At 44.7% G+C, this 12487-nt stretch overlaps 1 long non-coding RNA gene across 1 annotated transcript in view; it reads left to right on the top strand.

Moving 5' to 3' along the window:
* The first annotated feature begins 333 nt into the window (after positions 1–333).
* LOC143651554 (uncharacterized) overlaps positions 334–12487 on the top strand; it is a 94000-nt gene continuing 81846 nt past the window's right edge. The window contains exons 1-2 of the long non-coding RNA XR_013160037.1: positions 334–438; positions 3546–3622. This is a non-coding gene — a long non-coding RNA (uncharacterized LOC143651554). The remainder of the gene's footprint in view (positions 439–3545; positions 3623–12487) is intronic.

Here is a 12487-nt window from a genome sequence, read left to right as displayed (position 1 = left end):
CTGTAAAAATGTCCAAATTAAGGCATCCAGGGAAAGGTACCTTGGTTCAAGAAGGCTGATGATGTTTGGGTTTTCTCTCTCAGCTGGGAGGGCACATGGAGTTGTTTGCTAGCTTTCTTTCCAGGCTTCTTCAACACCTTCCCCAGAGGCATTTCCTTTCTTCATTTCCAAAGATCTCTGGCTGTATGGGCTCTGTTGGTTCTGGTGGCTGTCAAGCTTTTTCCCAAATGCTTCTTTCTTAAAGGGCTCCAGTAAGCAACCCCACCTTGAATGGGTGGGGACACATCTCTACGGAAACCACCTAATCAAAGGTTACTATCCACAATTGTGTGGGTCACATCTCCATGGAAACAATAAAAAGACCCTTTACCCAGCAATATTGAATGAGGATTAAAGGACTTGGCTTTTCTGGGTTCCATCACAGATTCAAACTGTGAGGTGAGTTACCTGAGGACAGAGCCACCAGAGGCGAGAGGAACCAAAGGAGGCAGAGGCAGAAAAAGGAAGAGAACCAGAGGAACTCCTGCTATGGAGTGCTCAGTGATGGAGCAGATGCGTTTTCTTAGGTTTTGAGGTGGTTGGCATTGGATTTCTATCACTGGTAACCAAAAGAATTCTATTTAGTAGATAAGGTTCTAGATCTTTTATGTGTTCTATGTGCCAAGCCAGCTGTCCCAGCTCTGCTCAGTCTTAGCAACATCAACTGGCCCTGTCCTCAGCTCCAAGCAACCACCCAGCTGTAACCCTATTGTGATCGTCATTCCCTTCCTTTCCAGTGTCCCTCTCTCCATTCCCTCCATTCTCTGCACTCACCCAGGCTCTCCCACCTTCATGTCCATCCCATTTCTGTGTGCATCATCCCCACCCCTCCCTGCTTGGCTAGTTCAATCAGAAGAGAAGCATTTATTGAGCACACAGGGTGTTGGCAGTGGGTTTATAGTCTAGAAGCTAGACAATTAAGGAAGAGTTTACAACTGAGATGATTATGATTGTGGGTCGACACCACTCAGGCTCTACTCCCCATATCTGTGCACTGCCTTCCTGTGTCGCCTTTTCCTAATTTGCAAGGACCCCCCCACCCCCATCCTGGCTAGCCAAAGAGGTGGCATGGGGTGGAGCATTCTGGGAGTTGTAGTTGACCTCCCCAAGGACGCAGGGCTGAATATTGGTCAGATTCTCATTCTAGGGAGATGCTCATGGGCCTGCAGTTTGGAACACTGATGTGGACATTTGGGAAGGAGGAAAGGGTGGTGGAAGAACTGGGAGATATGGGAACAGGTCAGGGGACACCAGGAAAGGTGGGAGGATGGAGAGGAGATGCAGGTGTGGGAGGAAATGGGAGCCAAGGGTCCAGCAGAGTGCCTAGTTCCCTCCCATTGGTCAGTGGGCCTTCTGTGTTCACCTCGCAGCGAGGCCCTCCAAAGGGGACATGGACAGGACCAACGGCAACTATTGTACCGCAGTGGTCAGGGTTTCCCCCACAGACCACTGTAAGCACAAAATTTCATGAACATGAAAGAAGGAAAATGATCAAAGTAAATTTGCACATAAATGAAAAATTGCAAACAACAACTCTGTGAAGAAATGTAGCCCTTGTTTGCTATGGTAACTGGGGTGTGAGCACATTGTTTGTGTCCATTGCTGGGCCTGGGGAAAGAAGTGGCCTGATGCATTTTTCCCTCTGTGGATGCCTTGTGGGTGCTCTCCTGCTGAATGTTCTCACTGGCCCCAGCCTTCTCCTGCACAGCCAGGGAGGATAGAGGCTCAGAGATCCCAGCCCATCGTAGCCTCATGCGTCTTGCCCAGGACTGCTGCCTCTGGCCTGGGCTTTCCTCTCCCTGGCTGCCACCTTTGGTCACCTGTGGCCTGGGCACATGCATCCCTTGAGCTGAGCCAACAGCCTCCTTCAGGATGAATAGACCCTGTCACTGACCAGGACATGACCCCCCTAGCTCTGGTTGGGTCAGAGGGTGCCTTGGCCTCCAGCCTCCTCCTAGAGTCCTGGAAACTTCCCAGATTCAGACTGTGGAGAAGGAAATGATCTTGGGAAACTCGTCTGATCCTGCCAAGAAAAATGGGTGGCGAATAAGGGCCACCAACTCCCAGAGCTGGCTCCTTCTGCAACTGAGAAGTTAGGATTTAGCAAATAATTATGATTACTGAATCATTATTTAGATACTTCTTTTTACTTTCTGGTACATTAGACTAGACAAGTGAAAACCTGAAATTATTAAACTTTAACTCAGCTGACTTGATCTCTGATAATGACTATATAACTATTTAGCCTTTACCTTTTGACCTTGTGATTGTAGAAACTTTGTGACTGACACTCCCCTTATCTGTTTTTTCAACTTTAGAGTCTTATCATCACAAAGACAACCCACAAAGTAGATGTAGGATCTTGAGTCAACTCAGAACTAACGTTTGATTTGTTTTTGGAATGGTTAGCTGAGTTCTAGCACAGCTCCACTCCTTTGCATTTGTAAATTGTAGCTGCTTATACTTGTTGAAATAATATCAACCCCACCTCTCCTTGTCTGAATCTATGAAAACTTTGAACTCCTTAGACTCTAGGAGACAGACTTTTAGGCTGACAGGCTATCTGATCTCCTGCTTCATGCCTAGCAATGAACCCGTTCTCTCTTTGAAGCTCAGTGTCTCAGGAATAGGTCATTTGAGTCAATGAGCAGAATGATTGGTATCAATTTGGAGACTCATGTGGGTCAAAGGGCCCTAGGAAGCGAGGAGAACAACTGCCCGAGATTCTGGATCCCTGGCAAGACAGGTAAATGCAGTCATTGAGCCTCTTGAGGCCGCTGGACTCTTTTAGTTTGGAGGCTTGGAGTATTAGTTTGCTAATGCTGCCAGAAAGTAATACACCAGAAATGGACAGCTTTAATAAGGGAATTTAATAAGTTACAAGTTCACAGTTCTTGTGCTGAGAAAGTGTAAAAACTAAGGCACCAACAAGAGGTTACCTTCACTCAAGAAAGGCTGATGCCATCCAGAACACATCTGTCAGCTGGGAAGGCATGTGACTGGCATCTGCTGGTCCTTGTTCTTGGTTCTGTTACTTCCAGTTTCTGATGCCAATGGTTTCCTCTCTAAGCGTCTGTGGGCCTTCATGTAACTCCTTTGGGACACAACTCTGGGTTCTGGCTTGCTTAGCATCTCATGGGAAAGCATAAGGCAACGTCTGCTGGGCTCTACCTGTGTCAGCTCTTAAGCAACTTGTTCTCCAAGTGTCTGCAATGGCTCTGAGGTTTCTTCAAAATGTTTCCCCTTTTAAAGGACTCCAGCAAACTAATCAAGACACAACTTGAATGGGTGGAGTCACATTTCATCCAATCAAAGTACCACACCCACAATTGGGTGAGCCACATCTCCCTGGAGACAATCTAATCAGAAGTTTCTGCCCCTACAGTATTGAACTGGCTGAATGTGCAAGATTGGATCGGGAGTAGAACATGGCTTTTCTGGGGTACATAATAGCTTCAAATTATTATGGTTGAACCTGGTAACTGGGGTTTTCTCTGTTCTGCCAGCACTCCAGACCCTTGGTGCCTTAAAAAGCTTCAAAGAAAGAAATTGTTTCTAGTTCCAAGGCTGGATATCTGACTGGGTGAGTAAAAGTGTGTTGGGAAGTTAGTACACTGGTTTAAGTGCCCTGGGCCCTGCTTCGAGAATGATCCCTCTTGCTCTGACCTCTACACCTCTCTGTTTTCTGGATACCCTGCTGTAAGGGGTTTGAGGCCCTGACGTGTGTCTGTCTGTTGCATACACTCCTGGAAAATAAGTCATCCCACAATCAATGGAAATTTAATGAAATTAGGTAAGTGTATGATGTCTGCTTAACTGTTACCTTATGTGTAAGTGTTCAATGCCTATTTAATTGTTAACAAGTGTGTTTGGTCTAGTTATTAATTGTTAATTTAGTGTTATTAACACAAAGTGTTAAGCTTCTGTTTAAATTTGTTAGTTGGTGTGTGTCACTGCATTTGTATTATTCAAGTGTTTAAATGTTTATGTGATTACAGAAATTCTTTAAAGTGGAAAATTCAACTTTTAATAGCATTCCTGAATATAGACCTCTGAGCTATATTTTGAAAAATTGGAAAGATTTTAATTATGAGCCCTATGAAAAAAGAACAACAAAAATTGGTTTCTTTCTGAATTACAGTCTAGCCTCAATTCATTTAGAAGCAGGAAAGAAATGGCCTGAGAATGGTTCTATGCTAAAGGATACCGTCTTACAGTTAGAGTTCTTCTGAAAAAGATAACTGAAATGGATGAGATGATGTATACTCAATTCTTTATTGTTCTTCTCAAAAGTATTTTGTGTTTCTGTTTTTTGTTTGTGACTAACTTTCTATTTGTGTCTGTCTCTCTGTTCAGTGTGTATTTTCATGCCTCCAGATGGTAATACCAAATAAAGAAAAAATTCTTAAAGACTTCTATTCGAATTTCTTATGCACGCAAACACACACACACACACACTCTCTCTCTCTCTCTCTCTCTCTCTCTATATATATATATATATATATATATGTATTCCTGGAATCCAAGAGAAAAAGGAAAACAAAACAAAACACCCTCTAGGCACCAGGGTTCAAAACCTTAGTTTTCACAATTGTGTAAACTAACTTGGTCTTTGGAAAGAAAGGGCTGCCTGGAATTTCCCAAAGACAGTAGAGGGCTGCCTCAGGAAAGGGCAAAGAGTTTTCCAATTGTCTGGGTCACAACTTTAAGTAAATAGATTTAATAATTGGAAACAATTAAAAGAAAGGCATGGGAACTCTCATCCACACTAAGGCCATCTTAGGGGTCTTAAATTCTACTGGCCTCATTTGAAACTTAAAAACCAAGTTCACCAGACCAGGCCCCATTCTTTCTGTCCCACCCGTCCCTGCCTCCGGGGTCTAACCAGCTAAGGCAGCTATGGGGGAAGGGTTGGGTGTAAAAAGATAGGTGTGTGTGGGACTTAGTTTAGAATTCTTTCTACTGAGCCTGGAGATTAGAAATGGCAGGCACAGAAGAAATGCTGCAGAATAGGCCATGTTTGTTCTGAAAGAATTCCCCACTTAAAATTATTTTTTCCCGTTATGCCTTTGCAAAGGTAACCATAGAAAACAAATCATTACTAAAACATAAATAGCCTTGGGATAGGAGTAATTGAAAAGCTCAAACTGCCAAATTTCAGTAAGTAAATAAAATTTTCTTAAGAGCTATGAAAATATTTTCCTGGATTTATGCTTGGGATAAATTAGCAATTGTAGTATATTTTCCAGAGCTTGGTAGTCAATATGCTTTTTAGACTGCTCATAACTTTGGGATGTTATGAAAACAGAGATTTTTTTTTTCACCTCCAATAGAAGGAATAAAGAAAGCAAATACAGCTGGAAAAACAGAGTGACAAAGTCTAGTCTTATTCCTGTTTTTATGATTACTTTTTTTATTTTAGCATTTTTTATTGTGAAATATAACACATACAAAAAAGGGACAAATTTCAAAGTACATTTTAACAAGTAGTTTTAGAACAAATTTCAAAGTATGGCATGGGTTACAACTTGTACCATTTCAGGTGTTTCTTTCTAGCTGCTCTAAGACACTGAAAACTAAAAAGAAATCTCAATCTAATGATTCAGTAGTCATCCTCATTTGTTAAATCCTATCTTCTCTGATACAGCTTCTTTTTTTAAATAGTTTTTTTTATTGACACGTATTATATATTCACATACTATGTAATCATCCAAAGTGTACAATCGATGGTTCACAATATCATTATATAGCTGTCATTTATCAACACAATCAACTTTTTTTTGTGTGTGTGAAAAATAGCATGCAATTCAAAGCAACAATTAGTTGTAGAACAGGTTTCCGAGTTTGGTTTGGGTTACAATTTCATAATTTCAGATTGATAGTAGTAGCTGCTCCAAGACACTGGAGACTAAAAGAAATATCAACATAACGATTCAGCGATCATACTCATTTGTTAAACCCTACCTTCTCTGTATAACTCCACCATCACCTTTGATCTTTCTCCCATTGTTTAGGGGTATTTGGGCTATGCTCATTCTAACTTTGTCATGTTGGAAGGGGCTGTTGATAATATGGGGTAGGGGCATGGAGCTGGCTGATGTTCTGGAGAGGCTGGCCCTCTGCATTTCAAGACTTATCTGGTCCAGGGACCCATCTGGAGGTTGTGGGTTTCCGGAAAGTAACCCTAGGGCATGGAACCTTTGTAGAATCTTATATAATGCCCTAGGTACTCCTTAGGGTTGGCAGGAATGGTTTTGGTTGGGGTTTGACAAACTGTGGTAGGTAGCAATATCTAACTGAAACTTGCATAAGAGTAGCCTCCAGAGTAGCCTCTCAACTCTATTTGAACTCTCTCAGCCACTGATACCTTATTTGTTATACTTCTTTTCCCACTTTTGGTCAGGATGGCATCACTGACCTGACAGTGCCAGGGCCAGGCTCATCCCTGGGGGTCATCTCCCATGCCACAAGGGAGACTTTCACCCTTGGATGTCATGGCCCACAGAGAGGGGAGGGCAATGATTTTACTTGTAGAGTTGGGCTTAGAGAGAGAAAGGTCACATCTGTAATGTCAATAACACATTTTATCTAACCCAGTATATTCAAAACATTATTCTAACATGCAATTGAAAAAAAAATCATTTGTGAGCTATCTCTTGCATTCATTTTTTTTTTCATACTAAATCTTCAGATTCCATTGTGCGCTTTTATTTACAGCATACTTTGACTCAGACTGGCCGCATTTGAAATGCTCAGTGCTCAGTGCTACCTGCGTCTTGGGGGCACCTGGGAGAGGAAGAGTAGGCAGAGACCAGGCAGAAGCCAGAATCAGTTGCCTCAGTCCCTTGAGAGGCAACAGAGATCTCCAGCAATTTCTCACTAGCTTGTTCAAAGGAAGGAAATGCGAGGTGTGAGATGACAAAGAGGTGTCGATGGCAGTGAGTGGGAGCCTCTGTAGCTGGGAGGTGACAGTGCTTCAGCCACAGTGGAGGCTGGGAGATGCTGTCATACCAAAGGAGCCTCAGTTTCTGGTCCCCTGAGAGCCCCTGGCTGCCACCCTCTCCTCCCACACTAGAGTACATCTCGTCTGTGGCCTAGGGCGCCATGCCTGGGTGGACATTCTCTCATTTTTTGGCTCCTTTATCCATTCATGCACTCATGCATCCACTCATCTCATCATTCATCCATCCACTCATCCACTCATCTTCCATCCATTTATCCATTCTCAAATGGATTCATTCATCTACTCCCTCACTCACCCACTCATTTATTCATCCATTCACTCACTCACTCATCCACTCATTCATTCATTCAGGAATATTGAGTGAGGGCCCGACAGCTGGGGCACTTAGCAGTGAACAAAACACTCAGAAGTGTGTCTTTGTGGGCTTGTATTGGGTTGGGGGTGGGAGGCAACAAGATAAATAAGAATTGAGAAAGAGATCTGAATAAAGACCTTTGCCCCTTTATCACAGCCTGCCTACCTCACTGGCTGGCCTGGGGTCTCCACGGATAAGCAGGAGCTGGGCTATCTCTGTGTCTCAGAACTCAATGCACTGCATGGCTGAATGAGGGGACAGGGACAGGTGGGCAGCTGTACCTTCCACCTTCTGGCACTGCCTATGGGAATATTGTCTGCAGGTGGGGGTGGGGTATCCAGGGCAGAGAAATCTGGAGAAGGTCAGGGCATCTGGGTCCCCCTCTGAGTCAGCTAATGAAGATGTCACTAGGGGCATTTCCTGGGGGCTCCAGAGAGGGCTTTTCCTCCCTTTGCCAGGAGCTGCCCAGGACACAAGCCAGATCTGGCTTCCAGCTCAGCTTCCTTTGAGTTGCTGGCATCTGTTTGGTTGGCTGCATAAGGGTTTAGTTTAATTTATTTTATTTTACACCCATCTTGGGGGCCCAGGGACAGGTATTGTTTACAGAAACCAAACAAATGGATGGGCCATTAACAGGGGATGTGGCTGGTCAGCTGGGCAGCAATGGCAGGTGGGCACAGGAAGTGGCTCTAGGTTCCCGGGTGCTAAGACAATGATAATAATAAAAGACAAATAAGTAGATGGAACAAGTTCTGAGCCTCCCAGACAACGCAGTCTCTTCCTAAGGAGGAGCAGTTAGGACAACCGCGTAAAAGGCACTCCTTCTCCCATTCCCGCTGCTTGCATCCCCATCCCAGGGCCGGGCCCGTTCCTTCCACCCACGAGCACGCCTGGCTCTCCCCATGGCAGGTGACACTAGACTGGCCTAGCCCAATTAATAAATACCTCCTTGTCTTGTTCTGCACCCCATCTCCAGCCAAGGGGGCCCCACTGCCTCCACGAGCACCCCACATCCCACACTCCCAGCAGCTTTTCCCCAGCCTCCATCCTTGGTCTTTCACCTTTCTACACCCCACGCCCTTGGAGGCCTCAGAGACTCTCATATTGGCATCTCCCCTCGGCCTGTAGCTGCTCACCCAACATGGCCAAAATCGTCTCAGCCTTCATGTGTCCCCAACTCAGCCTCTCATCTGCCCAGCCCAGTTTCCCCTGCAGCCTCCTCATCCTCAGTCCTGAACGACAGCTCCAGCTTTCCATTCGCCGGGCCAAAATTTGAAGTAATCTTAATCACCCCATTCCTCTCTCATCCCATGTGCACTCCATCAGGACATCTCACTGGGTAGACTTTAAAAATACACCCAGAGGGTGGGCCACGGTGGCTCAGCAGGCAGAGTTCTTGCTGGTCATGCTGGAGACCCGAGTTTGGTTCCTGGTGCCCGTCCATGCAAAAAAAAAAAAAAAAAAAATATATATATATATATATATATATATATTTTATAAATAAAATAATTTTTATAAATAAAAAAAATATATATATAAAATAAATATATATATATATACACCCAGAATCTGGCCACTTCCCACCAGTTCTGTGACTTCTGCCCTCCCTGGCCTGCTGGTGACAACCCTTGTCCCTCTAGACCCTTAACCATGGGGCAGATCTGTAAAATGTGGGTCAGATTATATTCCTTTTATCCTCAAAACTCTTCAGTGACTTCTCTCTTCATTTCCAATAAAAGCAAAAGTCCTTTACATGACCCACAAATTTTGTACTGGTCTCGGCTGCTCTCCATGTCTTCTGAGTGCTGCCATTTGGCATCTGCTGTTCCGCTGCCTGGACTGCTGTTCCTGCCAACGCCCACCTATCTAGCTTCCTTGGAGTCAGGACTCAGTCATGCTGGTGCTGGCCCCTATTTAACCCCGCAACCCACCTCCACTGCACCCCCTTTCTTTGTACTTTAACTCCTTCTTAATATGTTAGAAAGTTTGCTGGTTTTTATGGGGGGTGTTTGTCACCTGTCCCTCCCAACTAGCCTGTTGGCTTCTTGCTGGCAAGACTTGATTTGCCTTTTTTAGGATGTGGCCGGGCACTGAGAACTGACCAGCACTGAGTAGGTTTGTTGAGCAAACAGTCACTTATTCTGGGGGTCCAGATCTGAGGATCTGGATTGTGGCATAGTTAGTGAAGGGTGGTGGATTTTTAAAAAAATTGCCTTCTGATGTAACGCAACAGGAAATACACAGCATCACCCACAGGGTGTTCTTGCCCCCAAATCTGAACACAGCATGATGAGTTCATAGAAAAGACAGGGCCAGACAAAGGTACAATCTGAAAAATCCAGAATAAGGAAGCTTCTTCAGGACAAATTGACAAGTTCCTTCAACAAATGAATCACATCCCCACATGCTCCCCAACACACATACAGAAAGAGGGATGGGGAGTCCATACATTAAAATAAATTTAAGAGATGTGTTACCCAAATTGATTGTTTTGGATCTTGTTTGGACCCTGCTTTGAAAAAAAAATATGAGAAATTATATTTATTAGATAATCAGCGAAATTTGAGTGCGATCTGTGCATTTGGTATTATTGAGGAATTATTGTTCTTTTTTGGAATGATCGCTCTCTATAAAGAGTTCTTTTTAAAAAAATTTGTATTTCAGTAACATATCTATAAAACACAAAATTTCCCATTTTAACCACTTGCACGTGTGCAATTCAGTGATAATATGTTCACCAGCATATTGCGCTACCAACACCATCATCCGTTACCCAAACTTCTTCATCCCCACAAAGAGAAACTCTCTAACCTTTAAGCAATAACTCCCTACGTCCCCTTTCCGTCAGCCCCTGAAACTCATACTCTTTCCGTCTCTGTGAATTTGTTGATTCTAGGTAGTTCATGTAAGTGGAATCATACAATGTTTGTCCTTTCATGTCTGGTTTACTTCACTCAGCATAATATTTGCAAGGTTCAACCTAGTTGCAGCATAGATCGGAACTCCGTTCCTTCTGATGGTTGAATAATATTCCCTGGTATGCTTAGACCACATTTCGTTTATCTATTTCTCCATCGAAGGACATCTGGGTTGCTTCCACCTTTGGCTGTTGTGAATAATGCTGCTACGAACATCGTGTGTGCAGATGTCTGTTTGGGTCCCCGCATGAAGTACTTTTGGGTATATACTGAAGAGTAGAATTGCTGGATCTTATGGTAAATATGTTTTACTTTTTGAGGAACTCATAGACTGTTTTCCACTGCTGCTGCACTATTTTACATTTCCACCAGCAATGCATGAAACTTCTTATTTTTGTACATTCTTGCCAATACTTATTTTCCATTATATGGTTATTTGCGTTTCCCTAATGACTTTTGATGTTGAGCATATTTTCATGGGCATACTGGCCATTTGTATATCTTCTTTGAAGAAGTAATCAATTCAGATTACCTTTTTTGTTGTTATTATTTGTTTGTTTTCATTTTGGCATGGGCAGTCTCCAGGAATTGAACCCAGGTCTCTGGCATGGCAGGTCAGAATTCTGCCACTGAGCCACCGTTGCACCGTCCTATCTTTGTAATATTAATTACAATTAATATAATTTAATTGTAAGTTTATATCATTTTTTAAATGATGGCTGTGCTAACAACCAGCTCACATGGCCCTTTGTTGTGTTTAGTCTCACCCTTCTCAGCCCTCGCTGGACTCCATGCCGGCCCCTCTGAACTACTTGCAGGGCCCCAGATTAGCCTTCGCATCTGCTATCCTCTGTCTGAGAATCCCCCATCCCCCTCCAGTGAGTGTTTATGGATCATGGTGCTTGTCAGCGTCTTGCATGTCAGGAGATGCAGACATGAACCCCTGCCCACTGGAGCTGGGGTCTTTTCAGAGCTGGGTCTCCAGGACTGTGTGAAGCTGCTATATTTTGGTGACCGAGGCAGGCCCTTTGGCCAGTATCCTCTTTGCTGATGGCCCTATAGCAGTTCCACCCTTTCCCCCACCTGGCCCAGGGCCTCCTCTATCACCTGGAAAACATTCTTGGGTATTTGCTGAGCCCCCTCTCTGGACACATGCTGGGATATGCTGTCAGCAGCTCAGGGGTGGAGTTCTTGGCAGACTCTGCCCTGGTGATGGATCACAAAGATGACTTGAGATGGTCTGGGATGGGTCGTCCTTGACTCAGGAGCCTGCAAGTACTAGGGGTGGGGGTGCTGGGGAGCCTGGGGAGGGGGTGTGCTGTGCACCCTAGGGCACAATAGATCTTCCACTGTATTGTACCATGTTAACCCCCAAGCATTCCAAGTTAAAGTTTAACATCTTAGATGGGACAGAATTTGCTAGAACAGGAGCTTGAATGCCTGAGAAACCATACAGGTAAATCAGGAAGCACTATGCAGAGTGCAGAACTGGAGACAGAGGGCCTGGGTTTGATCTCACCTTTGAGTCAGTGCTGTGTGACCTCAGGCAAGTTGCTCAGGCTCTCTGGGCTTCACTTGGCACCAATAACTTCTCAGAAAGTGGTTGTGAGGATTCAGTGAACTGATATAAGAAAAGCACTTGAATCAGTGTTTGGCATGCATTAAAGTTTCATTAAGAGTTAGCCTGTTATTTCTTCTGGAACAGGTGAAACTAAAAGCAAAGATGATCATTGCTCGCCCTCTAGTGGCAAGGGCTGTCATTACATCCCAGGTTGTGCCCTGCTGGGTTAATTTTTATGGGACTTCCCAGGACCCAGCTGGGGATCATTCTCCATGGCCCACCCCCCATTTCAGCCCCTTGCCCCCTGCAGTAGGCAGGAAAGAGGAGGATTTGACTGGACAGGTCTCCCCTCCCACCTGGACTCTCCAGGACTGGCTCCCATCCCTGATGCCTTGAGGATGTACCCCCGCGTGACGAAAAAAGCTGCGGCTGAGCTGAGGACGCAGGTGAAGGGGGTCTTGGAGACCAGGAGGTTCTGCTCAGACCCAGCTGCTCTGAACTTTCCTTTTCCCCAGGCTGCCTCTTAGTAACTGTCCTATAGGTTGCCAGGCCCCACATTGGGTGCTGGCGGTACAGCAGGGTTACAAGGGCACAGCTGGGTGTACAAGGGCACAGCTGGAGGAAGACATTCAGGGAGCTGCACAGACACT

This window comes from Tamandua tetradactyla, chromosome 12, assembly GCF_023851605.1.
Source record: "Tamandua tetradactyla isolate mTamTet1 chromosome 12, mTamTet1.pri, whole genome shotgun sequence".
In the NCBI taxonomy this organism is placed as follows: domain Eukaryota; kingdom Metazoa; phylum Chordata; class Mammalia; order Pilosa; family Myrmecophagidae; genus Tamandua; species Tamandua tetradactyla.
The sequence above is the reverse complement of the archived record's forward strand: the minus strand, read 5'-3'. Positions and strand labels throughout refer to the sequence as shown.